This window comes from Rhinichthys klamathensis, unplaced genomic scaffold, assembly GCF_029890125.1.
Source record: "Rhinichthys klamathensis goyatoka isolate OS25496 unplaced genomic scaffold, OSU_Roscu_1.1 h1tg001381l_1, whole genome shotgun sequence".
Classification (NCBI taxonomy): domain Eukaryota; kingdom Metazoa; phylum Chordata; class Actinopteri; order Cypriniformes; family Leuciscidae; genus Rhinichthys; species Rhinichthys klamathensis.
Window position 1 is genome coordinate 16,818 of NW_026607437.1, and position 6,749 is coordinate 23,566.

A 6,749-nucleotide genomic window follows, 5' to 3' on the forward strand; every position below is an offset into this window, starting at 1 on the left:
ATGGATGCTGAAACACGGATGCAGGGATTTGGTCTCGCACAAGCATCAATGAGGTCAGGCACTGATGTTGTATGGTGGACGTGATCTCACAACATGTTCCTGGATCAACATCTTTGTTGATCCTGGAACAAGATTCCAATCAACCAATCAGATATGAGGGACAAGTTTACAGTTTATGTCAAGTTTAGTCTTACAACCAGGGTTAGGTGCTTCTACATCAGTATTGTTCACCTATCATTTCACTCTGTTTTTTAAAGGGATACTTCAGGATTTAGCATTAAGCTTTGTATTAGTAGAAAACCTGTAGTATTTTCGAATTACTGTGCTTTCCACCCTCATATCCCCCTGAGACGAGAAATTTGTGTATTTTTTGTCTGGAAAAAATCCTCCGATGACGCAAAAATCGTCATTTTGCGTCATCGGAGGATTTTTTGGCCAGAGGCTAAAGACTACAGCCAGTAGTAGGGGCTGTCCCGCATGTTCTCAACCCGCCCATAGAGGCTGGGATCTCACTCACAGAATGTACATAGTGTCGGCCATCTTTTTGGAAGCTAAGCTAAGCTAGCAGGCTCTTGTTCTGTGGAGAAAGCTGAGTAGTAGGGGTTACCATCCTATTTTTCCCGGACATTTCCGGCCGTCGATGTCCGGGATTCAGCTTTTGCTTTCTGCTGTCGCCATTCATTGTTTACATGCACACCTTTTGTTTCAATCTAACTGAATTCATTCCGATTGGTGAATCTGAATGTAGTGTTTACATGAACGCTAAACAAGTGATCGGTTGATGTGCGTTTTAACATTGCTAAGAAAATCCCGCTCCTCCGTGAGAGATACGAGACCGGTGCGTCTCACAGGTGTCGCTCATCGGTAATCACGCCACCGGCCTCGCGCCGTTCTCCCGCGGCCCTCACTCGTCCTGCTCGCCACAGTAAACATGATTTACTGGAATATACTCAAGCGGGAATATACTCAAATGAACTTCTTTATAAACTGCAATCAGGTTTCAGGAAAAAGCACAGTACCATCACTGCTGTTACAAAAGTAATTAATGACATACTTGTCGCCCTTGATAGAAAGTAATTCTGTGCATCACTTTTTCTTGATCTGTCGAAAGCTTTTGACACAGTGGACCATGCTGTTTTAAAGCATAGGCTTCTTTGTCTGGGATTGTCTGATTGTGCAGTTTCCTGGTTCATGAATTATCTGAGCGACAGGACTCAGTGTATTAAATGTGATGGTCTATGTTCTGCATTAGTGAAGGTCCACAAGGGGGTGCCACAAGGCTCAATATTGGGTCCTCTCTTGTTTATTATGTATATAAATGAACTGGGCCACAATGTGTCGCATGCTAATATGCATTTCTATGCTGATGACACGATTATTTATTGTTTTGGATCGTCCCCAGCTAAAGCGGTTGAGTCTTTGCAGAAAGCTTTTGATGTGGTTCAACACACGCTTATGCAGCTTAAACTGGTTCTCAATGCTGATAAGAGCAAACTGTGATGCTGTTTAGTAATACTAAGAAGGTTTCTCAAGTTCCTCCTTCTGTGTTCACTTTGACTGGAAGTGTCATAGAGGTGGTTCATTCTTATAAGTACCTTGCCATTTGGCTTGATGATGCTCTCACTTTTAAACCTCATATAGATAACCTTGTGAAGAAACTCAAACTTAAGCTGTCTTTTTTCTTTCGAAATAAATGTTGTTTTTCTTTTAAAGCAAAAAAGCAGCTAGTCACTGCAACATTTTTATCTGTCTTAGATTATGGCTACCTGGTGTATAGGACCGCTTCAGCACAATGTCTGCATAAGATTGACACTGTTTATCATGCGTCTCTGAGATTTATTACGAATTGTAAAAATTTGACCCATCATTGTGAATTATATTCCAGAGTGGTATGGCCATCGTTGTCCAACAGGAGATCAGGGCATTGGCATATTTTTATCTATAAGGCCATGCTTGGTCTGTTGCCATCCTACATCAGTAGTTTAATCACATGGAGAAGTGTTGGTTCTTATTCATTGCGATCAAATGATCACTTGCTGCTCTTTGTTCCATTTGCCCGTACAGAACTGGGAAAAGGGCTCCTTCTGCATGGAATTTTTTGCAAAAAGACTTGAAATTATCTGAACTTATTTCCTTTAATGCTTTTAAGTCCAGATTGAGAGAACCTGAAATGACCTGTTTAAATTGTAAATGTTTTTAATTATTTGTGTTGTATAACCTTTATAAATGTAATTGATTGTGTTTTTGCTGCCTCTTGGCCAGGACTCCCTTGAAAAAGAGGTTTTTAACCTCAATGGGACTTTCCTGGTTAAATAAAGAAAATGATGAATGGCGACTGTAGAATGCAAAAGCCGAATCCCAGACATTTTGGGCGATCTCGAAACACATTTTCGGGCAGACTCGTCACGGAGACTCACTAGTAGCCTAGACTTGTTGTTTAACTACTGCGCTCTGTTACCGGTAGGCGTGGCCTCCTAGGGCAGCGAAGCAAGTGCATTCTGGGAGTTGTTGTCTTTCATCCACATAAGCCAAAAATACATTTTCTGGCTTTTCTCAGTCTAGAAAGCTCCAAATTCAAAAATAATTTCACATTTCTTCTACATAAATACACATTCATCTTTCCAGAGGTGAAGTATCCCTTTAAGGATTGGTTGTAGGTAACTTATGTTTTTTTACAAAAACAATAATTTCTGCTATTGTTATTTTAATACTGGCTTAAAAGTTAGCTTACGACGAGATTTTGCGGCCAAAAAAAACGTCCATTGTCAATAGTGTAATGTTAGTTGAAGCTCGACTAAACCAAGCAGCTTTATGTTGATCAACGGTGCGAATTTGTGTGGAAAACCCGATTCAAAATCGGCATCATTTTTTTCCACTTTCACACGAAATTTCCGATATAAATTAATGGATTTCGTCACGCTTTGGTAAACGTGACGCACCTTTAGACTGTATATTGTACTCGATTCACAATACACAAAATATTACCTGTAAATGGTCTAAGACAAGTTACTCTTTATTGATTTGATTATGTCTAAAATGTAGTCGAGTGGATTTGAAAGTTTGCTGAAATGATTAGCAATATGTGATGAGTGCTCTTGACTTGAGCCACTGGTGCTGTGCAGGCTAGGTAGCATAAAATATATACATTTGCTAACTTTATATCAAATAAGTGACTTTTGCATTATGTCTAATATTTAGTAGTAGAAGTACTTTATTGTTCAATCACAAAACAATTAACAATACACAATATACATACAGTACATAAGAATGAAAATATTCACATTTACTTCCTCTTATTTTTGGTGTTCTATAGCGACGACGTGATGGCAATAATTCAAAAACATGGTTCAATGGGTGTGTTGTGTCTCTTGCTATAGTCAAAGCTTTCCTCTGAACAGCAATTTGATATAACTGTGCGGCTGATTTTTGTTTAGATCCTACAATTTTTCCCGCGACTCTTGTAATTCTGTCTAATTTTACTTTATTCACAGATGTAACTCGTCCAAACCTTTATTACACAGCAAATGCACCAATCAGAAGATGGACAATTTTTTTTGTTCAGTCTCACCAGATTGAATTTATTCAGGTAAGCATTTCAGTAAAACTCACTAAATCATTCGTTTTAATCAATCATTACTTCATATCAAATCAAGCATTCTAAACAACTATAGTTTTTGTATATTTTGATCTATTATTAGGCCGGCCTGACCAGAGGAAGAGTCCGACCTGACCTGGAAGGTGCCTAATATGATTTCAGCATATCAGCGCACAGGTGGGTTTACTACTGAGGGAAAGAAAAAGATCATCACATGGGGATTTCTTACTGTATCTTACTGTGTGTTTGTCTCAAACTGCTATCCCTTCACTGCAAACAAGCTGAAATTGGCTAAATCCTTGATTGCAGTATTTACGTCTATGAATCTCAGCATTTTTGGAGAGAATTAATGAAATGTAAGTATTAAAACTGAATCTGGCATAATTTAGTTTACAGTTCAGCTGAAATGTGTTAATATGCTGAGAAAAGGGTGTTACCATTGTCTTGACTATTTATGAGTTGAAACAAAGGTTATCTTCCAGTTGAGTTCACTCTTGTTTTTTTATGGCAGCAGGTTTCTAAGTTCAAACAATTAAATATTTTAAAATGGCTGTTATCTTCTAGGCTTCTGTAAATACATCCTGACAACGACATACATCACTATAGTTACAATAGTTTTAGTAAGCTTAACTCCTGGTGCATGTTGTTATCAGGATCTATATGCAGAAATCTAGAAACAACAGTCAGGCAGCCAGTTGAGGAACACCCTAATGTGACAGTGAAAATAAAACCATTATAGCCTACTTATCTTTATGATCTTGATTAAACAAGATTGTTGTCTTGATGCTAATATTGATCTTTTTGAATATTTCTATAGGGTCTACAACCGTCAAAGCTCAGTCAACTACACAATGGTGGTGGACCAGCTGTTTTCTCTCTTCCCCGATGAAGAACACTATTCACTGCAGAACCTGTGCTGTGGTGGGAAACTCTGGGAACCTCTTGAAGTCCAACTATGTTTGAATTTGAATTTATTGTTGAGGATAACCCCTTGAGATGAAACATCTCGTTTTCGAGGGGGTCCTCGAGACAAAGACAAAGATAATGCAGCACATATACATTCACTCACACTAAAGCTCTACCTCATCCCGCCTCGCCCGACCCACCAACTCCTTATTGGAAACAAATCCATGAGTAAAACATATTGCAGTATTAAGATGCATAACAACATTTAGCCCTGGCTTACATACACATATGTCTATACATACATATATACAAACATCATGTATACACGTACCTACACCCATACTCGCATAAGTACACATAATAAAAAATAAAAAAAATAAAAAAATAAAAATAAGTATCCCAAATATAAAGGGTATAAAAAACAAAAGTCCAGTCATGCATGAGGAAAACATTTACAGCAACAGTTTGCTTGCAAGTAAGTAAAGAGAGATATTTTGAAGGAACACAATGATGTGACAGATCTTAGAGACCCAGGCAGGCTATTCCAGTCTGAGGGGGCTTTGAATTTAAAGGCACGTCTACCACTCTCTTTGGAGATATTTGGCACAATGAAGGAAAGATATTCAGTGTGTCTCAATCTATAGCTGGGTCTATATGGAAGTAAATATTCCTTCAGGTAAGAAGGATAATTATAATACACACATTTAAAAATGACCTGATACCAGTGATACTGTCTTCTGGCTTTTGGTGATAATAGATTCAGTGAGTCATACATTACACAGTGGTGAGTAGTAAAAGGACATCTCAGCACAAATCTACATATATTATTGAAAACAACATTCAATACCTTCAAATTTGATTCTGATGTGTTTTGATAGACAATGTCCGCATAGTCTAATATGGGAAATATTAACTGTGACACAATTCTTAGTCTAATCAGTTGAGTGAAACAGTTAATAGAGCGATACAATATTCGTAAATTACAATTAATCTTTTTAACAACAGAGTTGATATGACACCTAAAGGAGAGTTGTGAGTCAAGCCAAAGGCCCAAATATTTAAGTTCATCAACTTGTACAAGTTGAGTATCATCTAGGAATTTGAGTAAAAGTTTGTTATCTTGATTCATTGAAGCTGATCTGGTGGGGAACAATATGCTATATGACTTTTTCTTATTCAATAGAAGATGATTGGATTGGAACCAAAGTTGAATGGCATAAAAATTAGATTGCAATGAGGATTGAATCTTAGAGACAGACACATTAGATGTGTAGATCGCTGTGTCGTCTGCATATAGATGGATACAACAGTCTGAGCAAATTAGAGGAAGATCATTGATAAATGATGGTCAACTATGGTCAACTGATAGACAGCCACGACTTAGTCATAAGGTATTAGAAGAACAGATTATTACACAGAATAAATCTGATGAATGTCCTCTATACTATACAGCAGTGGTTCTCAACCCTGTTCGTGGTATATCTTCAGCAATAATCTTCTTTTGGTAGCCTCTCAATGCCTGTTGCGTGTTTTTCTCTCAGGAAAAAAAAAGGCCCGACTAAAGGTTACGAGAAGGTCGTGGGGTCTAAGACCACTCACCGGATTCTGTATCCCGAGAGCGCTGTGGACTTGGATGACAACACCCATCTGCTGCTTTTTCGCATTAAGATTCGTGACATGCAGTGGCTCATAAGCACCTTCACCACAAGACACATCACACGGTGAGTACTGTTTAATAAAAAAATCATGAAAGCAAATAAATGATTATCTATATCTTTTTGTTTCTCAGCAGCACCTACTGTGTACACACAAGTAAAAATCTTCAATCAAAGCAAACAAGAACAAGGTAAGTGCCCTTGTCATTAAAGGAGTAGTTCACTTTAAAAAAAAACGTTTGCTGATAATTTACTCACCCCCATGTCATCCAAGATGTCCATGTCTTTCTTTCTTCAGTCGAAAAGAAATTAAGGTTTTTGATGAAAACATTCCAGGATTTTTCTCCATATAATGCACTTTACTGGGCACCAAACGGTCCAAGGTCCAAAAGACAGTTTCAGTGCAAACTGCAAACTGTTCAAAGGGCTTTAAACGATTCCAGACGATGAATAAGGGTCTTATCAAGCGAAACGATCGCTCATTTCAAAAATAAATAACAAAGTTTAAGTTTTATAAGCTCACATGCTCGCCTCGCTCTGTTCTGTGTAACTCTCCTGTTCGCACTCGTTCATCAAAATGAACAAATCTTTTT

The 6,749-nt window shown here is 37.9% G+C and overlaps 1 pseudogene; it reads left to right on the forward strand.

The window, feature by feature from the left end:
* Nucleotides 1-6,226, forward strand: LOC130079873 (CMP-N-acetylneuraminate-beta-galactosamide-alpha-2,3-sialyltransferase 1-like; annotated as a pseudogene).
* The last annotated feature ends 523 nt before the right edge of the window (nucleotides 6,227-6,749 follow it).